General features: G+C 41.5%; 1 protein-coding gene across 4 annotated transcripts in view; it reads right to left on the bottom strand.

Annotated features, from left to right (window-relative positions):
* Window positions 1-12,784, bottom strand: part of PLCB1 (phospholipase C beta 1) — a 338,452-nt gene that overhangs the window by 18,159 nt on the left and 307,509 nt on the right. The gene's annotated exons all lie outside the window — the stretch shown is intronic.

The following is a 12,784-nucleotide window of genomic DNA, read 5'->3' on the forward strand; positions in this document are numbered from 1 at the left end:
CCAAGGATCATTTCAATTTGAGGTGAATAACAATTACTCTAAGCTGAAATGACATAATTCTGTGCATTACAGTAAAGCAACATCTCTTTAATCTATGCACTTAATGAAAAACAAAAGATTACTTCACGCTTCTGTGTGCCGGCTCATTAATATTTGACTAGGTACACATTAGTCAGAGAAACAGTCTAATTATCACAACCTGTCACTCCATGCTACAAGAGGACAATATTCCAACTGTGTTATGAGGGAGATCCAGCTTTAGTTGAAGTTGCAGCTTACGCAGGTTGCAAAAAGTGTCACTTTTTCTCTGGGAGAGGGAAGGAAGTGTGTCTGAAGGGAAAAATGAGCATCAGCCATGCACCTGAAGTATGTGCTGGAAGAGATACCCCTGGCCTTAGACTGTGATCATGCCTAATGCCTTGAACTCAGGGCAGTTTGCATGGAAAACCCCCAAGGACATCCCCAAGTGCTTATAGGAGTGGTGCTGCTCCAGCCTATTTCCCTGGAGTCAGTCTTGCAGGAAATGTGTGAGACACGCTGCCCATGGAGCTGTTGCTCTCTCACCTTCATCTCGAGCTGCTGTGTATCTCTCAAGCTGAACCATGGGTTTGGCAGCTCAAGGAGCGGCAGGACTGTCAGATTGTCCCAAAGCCCCTGGTGTGCTCCAGGATGGTCAGATTGTCCCAAAGCCACTGGTGTGCTCCAGGATGGTCAGATTGTCCCGAAGCCTCTGGTGTGCTCTAAGCTGCTTGGAGCAGACTCACTGCATCCGTACTACTCTGAGCACCCTGAACTCAAACTCTCTCTCTCAGAGAGATCCAAGGTCTGGAGCAGAGAAGTCCTGAAGGTAATCCAGCAGCAACCAAAAAGACACAAGTTTGTTCCTTAATTCTTGTACTTACTAGAAGATGGCTATGAAATTATAGCCAGGAAGTGAAAAAAATGGGTGACTTTTTGGTTGTTGCTAAGTGCAGTCCTTAAACAGCACTGCCCTACCATTTTCAAGTGGCTGCAGCATGTTCCCATCTCTGTTGAGTTAAATTATTGTGGTAACTGTCTTGTCTTAGTCTAAAATCAGTGTTATTTCAGCAATAAGTGATTAACTGCTCCATAAGGTAGCAATTGCATGAATCTATCATTGAACTTGGTTCTGTTTGCAGAACTTAAATCACAGCTCTGTCATGATAGGGTTGGTGCAACCAAAATCTTGACACTTCCTACATCATATACTTTATACTTTATCATGTATTCTGGACAGTTTTGTATCTGCATTGTCCAGGAGCCAGAGCTGCAGTGGCATCCCCTGTCACACACAGGTGACATGCAGGTGACAGCCAGCCATGGAACAATTGCATGTGAGCTCACTGAGGTAACCTGTGCTTTGTCTTAGGTGTCAGGTTTGTTATAAATGAAACTGAAGATGGAAACTTTTAAAAATAAATATAAATAAGCAATAACACAAAATAGAGCTTCTCATTTAAAATGTAAAGATGAAATAGCTTAGAAACCGAGGTAGTACTTTTAATATTTCTTACAAAACATTTCCTCTCAAAGCATTTTCTTAAACTAAATACAATTATTGAGTTACTTCCTTGGTAATGGGTGAAGAAGGAGAACAATATGTCTGAGCACTGTGTCCTCATTTTACTTCCATGCAGATTCATAAATCTCTTCTGAGTCACAATGCAGGTAGAAAATACCATTAGCTAACAACTGGCTGGATTTGATTGAAATGCTGTGTGAGAGAACCTATGCCACCTTCTTATGTTGATTTGCAGCAAATGAATGAAAAGAATTCTGTTTTATTTTCTCCTTGCAGTCTTTCTCACCGTGGCAGCAGTCGGCTGTAAAGCTTTGGCATTAACACTGACAGAAAGGGTGTTAGGAGATACATGTGGGGCATAGGATGCTCAGGAAATGGGTGCCACTGGCTGTGGCAGCTTGCACCATCTTGACATACTAAATGAACCTAAAATATTAGCTGAGGAAGCAGAAGGTGACAGTTTGTAGCAGCAAAGAAGGTGAAATGTAATGTGAAATAAGAAAGCTACTTTGTTTTGCACAGTTCCTTATCGCTCCTCCTGATGCACTTCATTTTTCTGCCCCTTTGATCTATGTACTTCACTGGTTCTGTGCTCCCAACTGACAGACAAATCAGATAAAGCAACTCACAGAAAATTGGCAATTTTTACTAAATTACATGTAAGTTTGCAGCACAAAAACATTTTGTTGCTGGGGATGTTGGTCTAGTTACTTCAGTGAGGTTTGTAACAACTGAAAGATTTGATTAAAAATTCCCTTAAAACCAGTCTCGTAAAACACTGCTAAGCATCCTCTTGCTAAATTTCTTAGTTTGTGCAACATGAATACTTTTCCTTTCTTTTGGCACCATTTTCAGCCAGCCACCCTGTTAAAGAGAACATTTTGCTTTGGGAAAAGGTCTGTGTACTTTGTGTGCTGTGCTCACACACCAGGATTTGAGTGTGCAAAGGAGGCACACATTTGCCAATATCCAGACTTTACCTACCTGCAGGATAAACATCAGGAAAAAGCAAACATTTCAACAAAAAGCAACATTCAGAAATGGTAACAAACCCCCCTCTACTCAACCAAACTGAGGAATTTTCCCCTTGATTATTTATCAAAACACAGTCCATGGAAAGTAACAAATGTAAGAGATATCTGGGTAGCATGAATTCCACAGGCAGAAGAAATCACAGCGTTACCAAATATAACCATTTAGCTGTGAATACGGTATGTACCACTCAAAACCTCTCTTTTTTATTGAGCTTTTAACAATATAGTCTGTGCAGTTGCACCTCTGGGATGCTCCTGATCCAAGAGATCAGACAAAAATCAGCAGCAGACAAAAATCAGATATTTACCACAGCTAGTTTGGGAGCTCCAGGCATGGCCTTGCAGCGTAAGAAAGAGAAAGTCAGAGAGAAACACAGGGATTAAAACAAAAACTGAATTTTTCAGTTTCTTTTTCAGTTCTTCTTTCAGTTTTCTTTTCTATTCTGATGGTCATGACTGTAGTTGCAAAATTACCTGGTTTTGAAAATGCCTGAGCAACTTCTTGATTGCGTCGTGAGCTGAACCTTTGTGTTTGTACAGACATTACATTAAGCAGTTCTTTCTGAAATCTCTAACACAGAGGTAATAAAACACAGAAAATACATATACTTTCCCAAATCATAAAGCAGCCATATATCTGTTGCTTTTGTTAGTGCTGAGACAACATTTTAGGGAAGACACACAAAGAAACCAGACTGTAGAAGAACACTGATGACAAGAGGAAGTGTTAAAACACTATCTGCTACTCATAATCACTGCCTACCTAATGCTGCTTTCCCAGAAGCTTTCTGGAGACATCGGAAAGTCCAGAAATCAATCCAGTAAACGTTTAGGCTTTTAAAATATTGAAGCTGAATATAATCTGGTTTATCTGACGGTCCTGGATGTGTCCTCACTGTGCAAAGGGCCACCAAAAAAAGCTGTACTTTATATTTCTGGTTTCTAAGCTGTCCTGAAAAGCTGTGTTGTGTTCTCAGTTATTGTGCCATTACTGTAAAGAACTACTGCCATAATTAGTCAGGATTTCTCTTCTTGCTGGCACATAGAATCTTGTCAGGCCCCACAATAAATTGTGCTGATCTAACACCTCCAGTCAGCTCTTGTTAACGAGTCTGTTCTTCACAATTATCTATTAATGAACCTTTACAACCACAATGAAGAAATGTGTCTCGGAGAAGAAAAAGGAAACAGTGCTTGTCCACAAGAGCTGCCTCACAGCACACAGTTTAGCTCCCTCAATAATTCCCACACCTCTCAGCTGTTCATAGACTCACATGTGCTGCTGCTGGCCCTGCCTTTGGCAGATACTTGCAGGGTTTTCTGAGACCATGGCAGCACAAAGCCACCACACTGAAGAGAGCAGGGAAGATTTGTAAGAGCAGACTGAGGGGAAATGGAAACATTTTAAGCAATGGTACAATCAAAGTGACCTAAGATTTTTAGAAATGAAACATTCCTGCCTAGTGCCTTCTCCTTTTTCTGCACTCTGCTGCTCTCAGCAAGGGTCCAGCTGACTAAAGGACACTTCCTCTCCGGGGGCAACTCTTCTGAAACTCTGGCCAGCTGAAAGAAAGCAAGCAGTGCTCACTGACCACTAGGCTGGAGGAAAGCCCAAGCCCCCTGAAAAACAGCACATTCTCTCCAATGGACCAAGAAAAACTTTCTTGCTCTTTATAGAAGCAGCCCTGGCCTAAATTCCTAACCCATGACTCCTTTTCAAACTGTTTTCAGCTGTGTTGTGTGTGTGGAGTTCATCTTCAATATAATGTGTCAGATGTGCTTTAGGCTCTTTTTCTACTAACAGAAGATGAATTGTCAAACCAAGAATACAGAAAAGCCAGGGGCAGGGGATGTGCTTTCCCATGGGTGTCATCCACAGCAGGTTGGCACAAACAGACAGGACAAAATTTACCTCATGGCAACACAGAAACAGCATAAAACATTTAAGGCAGCAAGTTGTATTCATGTTTTGCAAGCTGTGAAACCCAGTTATATTCTCATCTTCCCTGGACCAGAAAAGATCCTTCATATCCCTATCACAGAGACAGCACAGATATAGGTTTGCCTATCAATTGATCCAAGACTGACTGTGTAGTAGGCAGAGGAAGAAATGCAGGAGGAAGAGATTGGTCCTGGCTTTGATCTCACTCAGTGAAACAACAAAAAAAAATTATTCAGATTAATTCTACTGCGTGTCAGTGAAAATGTCCGGTTTAACAGCAGCGTGTGTGGAACCCACCCCTGTGCAATTCCACCCTTCAGTTACACACACAGAACCCAGCTGAAGCAGGAATAGTCTTCAGATGCACTCCTGTTTCTCATCCTGGGCAAAGAACATTCCCTTTCCTGCTTCATATTGACTACCTTAGATATAACCTTTAAAAAAAATCCACTGCAATTATACAGCAGCTCTATAAATGACAGAAGATTAAGTCAGAATATGCATCTTTCAGCCCAAAACAAAACTCCCAAACCTCAATACAAGGTCCAAGCAGAGCATCACTGAAATTCTGCCTGTACAAAACATTTATCACCTTTACCATTTGTGGCATAACATTTTCTAGCTTGTAAGCTAGACAGAGATCAAGAGAATGGAGTTTATTTCTCAGAAATGTATTTCCATTAATACTATGAATGTTAGACAGAGAAAGTCCAACCTGGGACTCTTACCCAGAGTTCATGTTCCTCTAGTCCAGCAGGAAGAGTTAATGCCCTGTGGTTATGAGGCCACCAAATTTTTGTGAATATCTCATTGCAGGACATGAATTGGAAGTCTCGAAGGTTTAGTCATTTAGAACACAGGTTTACTCCACTGAAGTCAGTCTGAATTTTGCTATTGATACCAGTCAGAGCACAACAAAAGTTTGCTCCCCATCCCATGGATGCATTTGGCACTTTGCCTTAGTCTGAGAGGTAGCTCAGCAACCCCTGTGAATCAGCTACTCATCACAAAGGAGTAAAAATCACTTTAAAATTTGAAAGAATGTGAGGGGAGCTTATCCAGCACAGCAGGTTGGCAAGGGATTATTTTAGGGCAGTTTTGAAAGCAGGCATTCCAATGTGATCAACTAAAGGGAATGAAGGAATCAAAGGGACTTAGATTACCACTGGGAGCAGGCTAAAGACAGAAAGGCACCAGAGAAGCATTTTGTATTTTCACTAGGCAGAAAAAAAAATTGTTATAATTCAGTAAGCACTAAAACAAGTGAAGTCAAGAGTTCTCTCCCTGACTGTGGTGACACGACCACTGAGAGCTTTAGGAACTGCTGACTGCTCCCTTAAAATCTTTCTGATGTTCTGTAATGGCCTGGTTACTGTAAGGCCTGAGGGCCAAGGCTGCTGTGCAGGAAACCCTCAGTGTTCCCCAAAGCTGCTTCATCACAGGACAGCACTCAGCTCTCTCAGACTTCCTGCAGGATTCTGCATTACTGAAGACACCTCTCCCCTTGTCCAGCCTCGGAATGCCTAGAGCACACATTCCAATATGCCTTTGGTACAGATGAAGGCTCTCTATATTTCAGGGTAAGCAGTGCTGAATTCTCCCTCAGACTTCAAACTTTGAATGTTGCAAGACATTTATATATGTATATGTACAAAAACATAGCAAGGACCAGGGAGGACCTCTGGACCTCTATCCTCTGAGGTGAACCATAAAATAAAGAGAAATCAGCTTAGCTCCACCTTAAACCCAGCCTTCTGTCCCCACAGTGCATCAATTTAAAATAAAGAATCCAGTACCCAAAGCTGGAGCTGCCTGCCTGATGGCTGAGCTAAGCATGAGCTAACCCAGTTATTTCTGCAAGGACAGAGCCTGCAGCCATGTCCTGCCGTGGCTCCCCCCTCTCCTCTGTCCTCAGAGCAAACAGGTGCCAGGGAGGAAAGCCTGGAAGCTTTCCAGTGAAAGCATCCATTGCCCCAGTTCAGGCAATGCTCCACTGCCTTTCAGTGCTTTCAGGTGTACAGTGGGAATACAGACTGTGAAAGGAAATTATCTTCAGGGCAGGTAAAGGGCCTGGTGAGACACAATCACAGAATGGTTGGCGTTAGAAGGGACCTCAGGAGATCAAGCAGTCCAACACCCTGCCCAGGCAGGGGCACCTGGGGCAGGTGACACAGGAATGTGTCCAGGAGGGTTTGGGATGCTTCCAGAGATGGAGACTCCATGGCCCCAGTGGGCAGCTGTTCCAGTGCTCTTCCACCATCAATGTAAAGGACTTCTTCCTCATGTTAAGGTGGAATCTCCTGTGTTTTAGTTCATGGCCATTGCTCCTCATCCTGTCACTGGCACCGCTGAAAAGAGTCTGGCACCTTCCTTGGCACCTCTTTGAGATATTATGTGGATTCACGTGATCCCCTCTCAGTCCTCTTTTCTCCAGACTAAACAGACCCAGTCTCTCCTCAAAACAGACCCCTTATCATCTTTGTGGCCTCCACTGGACCCTCTCCAGAAGCTCCTTGTCTCAGAAATTGCCTTTCTGGAAATTATACTCAAAATAGAAGACTGCAAATTAAAGAAAATTCTCATCCTATCCCAAAATGTTGTTCTAAATCCCACCAGTACCTACACAAAGAGAGTCCAGTAACATCTCTGGAAGGATTATGTACAAATGCCAGAGAAACTGAGATAAGCATCAGGCTGAGAATGGACATCCCACTGAATCAGCGCCTTTTACAAATGAAATAGTTTACTTATTCCACAAACTGATTTCCTTTACAACTTTACCCAACTCATTTTACTGCCAAGGTCTCAATTCTCCCATCTGCAAGACTGCATGAAACACAAGTTACAGGTTCAGAATTTAATACTATTAGCAGTTGAAAGCAACAGCATGGTCTCGTCTAACAGACAAGCATGATAGCTTAGGCAATTTTAGGGCCTTCTCTGTATTAAATAGAGCAGATTGCACAGTTTTCTCTGCAGATAAAGGAGATTTATTTCCTAAGAATGTTCAAAAACCAAATCCTTTCCCTAATGAAGTGTCAGATGAAAGGATCTTCTTCACAAGCACATCAAGAAGATGCCATCTTCATTAAACATTAACCGACTGTGAATTAACAAACAAAAAATGTTGATTTTTTTCGACAAATTGTTGTTAGTTCCATTTACTAGCTAAGACAGAATACATATGACAATTAGTTCTTCAAATGACTACATGGGGGAAATCCCCTCTGTCCTGATGCTCTGTACTTTATGATAAGCTCATTTGTTTGTGTCTAAGAACAGATTTTCAGCTTCATTCCTTTCTGAAACCAAAGTTAGCCGTAGCCAGATAATAGAGCTGCTGCTAATAAACTCAAGATGTCTTAACATCAATTTGCTGAATGGAAAATCTTGCCTATTTTGAACTAATTTAGTACAACAGTACCTGTTTAAGATCAATTCTCAGCAGACTATTTCCTATTTATTGCTAATTAAAATCACGGATTTCCTGTTCCAAACAGTATATAAGCCTGAAAAATTATCTCCAACCCAGTGTGCTATTGACTCAGCTGGGGCATTAGATCTAGATTTACCACCTCATTCCAAGGTTTACAAGAGCAGCTACTCTCAGGCATGACAAATCAGGCAGAGGGGGGTCAGGTGTGGAGGGAAACCAGGAGGCAAGCGCTGAGATTTGTCTTCTCAAGGTTATGGAGTGCAGAATGGTTCAGCTGTGCTTTTCTCCTCAGCCTGAGGTACCAAGAGCACACAGACTGGAGTCTCCCTTGGCACATTAAAGCTGAGCCTTTCTGCCTCAACTGCAGCCCTTTCCGGCCTTGGAGAGAATAATACTCCAGCTGTGTGCCAAGGGGATATCTGCAGTGCCATCTGGGCTTAACCTTATCCACCCACACTTCTCTTGTCAGGTCCATACAAAAATGTTTTCAACCGATTGTGCTGGGCACAAACAGGTCAATTCTTTCTCTTCTGGAACACAATTCAGCCAGGAAAGCACAAAAGCTTGGCAACAGCCATGACAAATGGAAATATCGGCGTGGTCCTGAATTAAGGATGATCCCACCCAATGCTTTCAGTGCATTGCCCAGAGCATTCACGACCCTGAGACTTGAGACTGCCTGAATTGCTGAGTTCCCAGGAAAGCAGCACCTGATGGGCTTCACTGTGATGATACCAAACTTCCAGAGGGTACAGAGAAGGGCTGTGCCATCCCTGTCTCCCTAATCCACATAAACTGACAGAAGATGCACTTAAAGCAGGAAAATGTCTATTAATAAATCAACACTTCTTTTTTTTTTCCTCCAAAAATTTTTGCCTCATTCCCACATCAAAAGCCTAAAACCTGGACTGAATTTCCACCCCGAACTCTGAGTTTAAGACACCATGGCAAAAGTGACATAGAAAGGTAAAAGCTCTCTAGGAAGGAGCCCTGCAGACCTCCAGAGCTTTGGCCAGCCAGGTACCAACAAATGCTTCTTTATTGGCACCAAATCCACAGTGAGACAGAGATACACCTCCTTTACAGTTTCATTTCACACCCCCAGATAAGTTAGTTGCCCGAGCAGTGCACATGTGGACAGTTTAGAACGCCAACCATTAATAGCTATGAAAAATAGCACTAATTTTTGTTACTGTTATCCTTTGTTTTTCAGTTTTTTGAAAGATGCCAAAGGTAATTCTGGAAGATCTGGTCTAGAGGTAACATTCAAAAGCAATTATTAGTGTCTGACTTTGTTACTAGCATTTTCTTTAACACTCCAAAAACACTTATTTAAACAGCTTTCCCAGTCAGTCTTTTATTAATTTCTTAGGTAGATTTTTTTAACAGTGCTTGGTGAGAATAACAGCATGGCAAAAAATAGAATAGATGTATAATTAATGAAATAATTGTGTTGAATGTATATTCACTACTTTTAATAAGTGAGAAGTACTTCAAGTTGTCTTTCTTTTTAAAGTGCTTAATTCCTGCTCAAATACTTCTATAATTCTTTTGGTTGGAAACTGTATTTAAGAAGCAACTGGGCAAGGACTGTCTGTTTGTGAGAGGCCCCTGCAGAAGCAGCCAAGAGTTTTAGGGTCTCTGTTCCTGCACTAAGCTCCTGCAAATTCATGAACATTATCATTTCTTGAAGAGATGGAGTCCTACTAATACCTGGAAAAATACAAGGAGACTGAAACGCTCTTGTATTTCAAATTGACTCAGGGCCCAGATTTTTTACAGATGGAGGACTTCAGTTCAAATTCATGGATGACTTAAAGTGGTGTAGCTAAACCAGGCAGCATCCTTAGCAACCCTCCTCTTCTCTCCCCAGGATGATTCCATTCTTGCAGGCATGGCTGAGCAAATTCTGCATCTGCTTGTTAACTGCTGTAGCTTAAATTAATTAAGTGCATGGATGTAATCTGCTGCCAAGTGGAACTTACATTATCAGGCAGGACCACAAATAAGGAAGAAAGTTTAGGTTACCTATCTCACTGCAGGGGAGGGAAAGGCAGAAAGCTGAGTTGAGTCTTGTACCCACCTCTCTTGGGACACAGTTCTCTGAGGATCAAGAACCGGAGCCCACAGATTGCTGCTCACTTCTGACCAAAAAGCAACATTTTGGTTCCCTTCAGTCTCATTCATTCCAGCAGTCCAACCTGCCTGGCAAGCTGATAAAACCAGCACTGCTGATACTGTCAAAAAGGGAATTATGAAGTGACAGGGACAGTTCCCTCCCCCTGGGGCAAACCTGAGCCCTGCTGGAGAAGGGCTGGAAATCTGAAGCTGTTTAGTGACAACTTTCCCCAGGCTCTGGGGAGCTGCCCCAGCTGGGGTCACTTCCAAGCTGCTCAGCAGCCCAAAACACTGACAACATACAGAAATCATGGGAAGTGATATGAAGGCAAGCAAATATTTGCAATAATACTTTTCTATCTGCATGTCTTATTAAAAGAATGCAATCAAATTAATAATGATAAATATAAATATTAATGTGTTGTTATTTAGATGATAAAATGTAGTTTTGTTGTTCGGAGAAATAAACTGCTCCTTTTTTCTGCTGGCTTGAAACAGCCCTTTGTTTATCTTCATCTTGTTTTCCAACATAACTTATTTATTTAAAGCATGTCAAGGGAGAAAACTAATTTCTAAGGACATTTTCCAATTAACTTTCCTAATTAAAAGTTAGACTTGGTTTGTAAATGGCATTATGTAAACCCCCCAAAATGAATAGATTCTGGGAAATGACTGAGAATACACCTACATAAGCAGTATGAGAAATGCTCCCCATCTTCCCTCTCCAGGTGTTACAGACCTTGTCTGGCATTCTGAACCTCTGCTCCTTTCCTGCCTGGTTTAGAAACAATGACATTTGCTCCCCAAGTCTCTAACATTATTAGGGAATTCTGCTCCCCTTGGCTCCTGTTAGACGGTGCTCACATAGAGGTCTGCACTTCAGCTACGGGCTTTAGTGAATTTTGAGCTCTGCTCTGAATATGAAGCTGCACCAAGAGTCCCCACCGTGATTCAACTCCATGGATTTCTGCAAGAATCCAGTAATATCCCAGGAAATGCCTGCTGCTGCATCAATTCCAGCCTGTGCCATTCAGACTGAGAACTTCAGAAAGAATTCACAATTTCAGCAGGGACCACGATTTTGTCTTGAGTTCCCTTAATGAAGTTTGTGTAAGGCTTTCAAATTCTGTCCTTGAATTTCAACCAGACACAGGAATTGGAACCTGGAGATCACATTGTCATGTCTGACTGGGTGATCAATTAGAAACAGACTCACCCCACTGAATAGCTCACGAGAACTGGGAAAATATTTAAATCCAATAAAGCCAAAGAAGATGGTTGCAAACCACTTTAAAGCCCTGAAATTACTTATTTCCCCAGCGCATTAATGGCAGTGAATAACCACACTCTTTGTGGATGCAAGAGCATTTCACATCTAAAAATAACTTACACTGTGCACTGATCACAAATCTAGATATACCCAAGGCAGCCTGGAGTCACAGATCAATTTATAATACTTATGTAAAATAAAATAAAATAAGCTTAAAGCAAAATTAGATGTTCTACCTGCTCCATATATCGTGGACATATGCCATGAGTAATGCAAACTTTCTCTGAGACACACTAATTTAGATAATGTACTTCTTAGCAGTTTCAGTACTAAAAAAACCATTTTTTCTCATATACTGAAAATATATGGCAATATATTTCCCATATATTTGGCAGATATAAACACCTGGCTACCTCCTGCTCACATCCTGACCATCTTACAACAGCTCCACACACACTTTTAAGGAGCACTTTTCCTGCTTTAGTACTGGAGAAACAGATAAATGTGCTTTGATGTATTTGCTGTGCAAAAAGAGTAATTTCTATGTTCCCATAAAATGCTTTCAGAAATAATAATGCTAATAATAATAAAAATAGCGACAAAAGAAGCTGTAAACTCCAGTAGGGCCTAGCTGTAACTGGAGAAACCAAATTACTCTGGATTTTGAAGACAATTAGTGCCCACATGTTTTAAATTAGTGTGCTTGTGTGCAGACAGCAGCATTGTATTCTGATTTTGTACTGGTGTTTTTAAACACATGAGTCACAGCTTGGGAAGGCAACTGAGCAAACCTGATGGCTTCCATGCTCCACAGAACTTCCTTGTGTCAGAGGAAAAATGCTGCTTCTGTTCAGCATGAGGTACGAGGGAACCTCTCTGCTGTAGGTTTAGTGTGTGTTAAATCCATTTTGCAGACAGCAGGGAACCTGGGGATCCATAAATCTGCCTTTTCCCTTTCTTGTTTTCCATACAAGGGGAAACTCTGACTTCATTGTTAATGCAGTCAACTAGGAAAACTTGAGTAGACCACAAAACTCCTCTCTGGGATTGGTGGTTTCAAAACAGGACTGGGAACCATCAGAACTGCATACTAATTGTCATGTGGATAATTCATTCTGAAAGATGCTTAAGCCAAAGATTTCAAACATTGACACCTAAAGTAAGGCAGCAAAATGCAAGTTAACCAAGCAAAGCCTTCAATACACAAAAACCACTGTACTGGTTTGAGTTGGAAGCACCACAAGGAAGTTTTACCACACATAATTTTCATTTTTGGAAGTGTCTATTGATTTTTTTTTCAGACCCACACATTTAAAACTCACAGCTAAATTTGTCTTGACAGTGTCATTTAAACTGAGCTACAAATACCTTCTATTTGTATCTATACCTATTCTATTTGCTAGGTTAAGCTACAGAGACCTTTAAAAGCAGACTGCTTCAA

This window comes from Anomalospiza imberbis, chromosome 3, assembly GCF_031753505.1.
Source record: "Anomalospiza imberbis isolate Cuckoo-Finch-1a 21T00152 chromosome 3, ASM3175350v1, whole genome shotgun sequence".
Taxonomy (NCBI): domain Eukaryota; kingdom Metazoa; phylum Chordata; class Aves; order Passeriformes; family Viduidae; genus Anomalospiza; species Anomalospiza imberbis.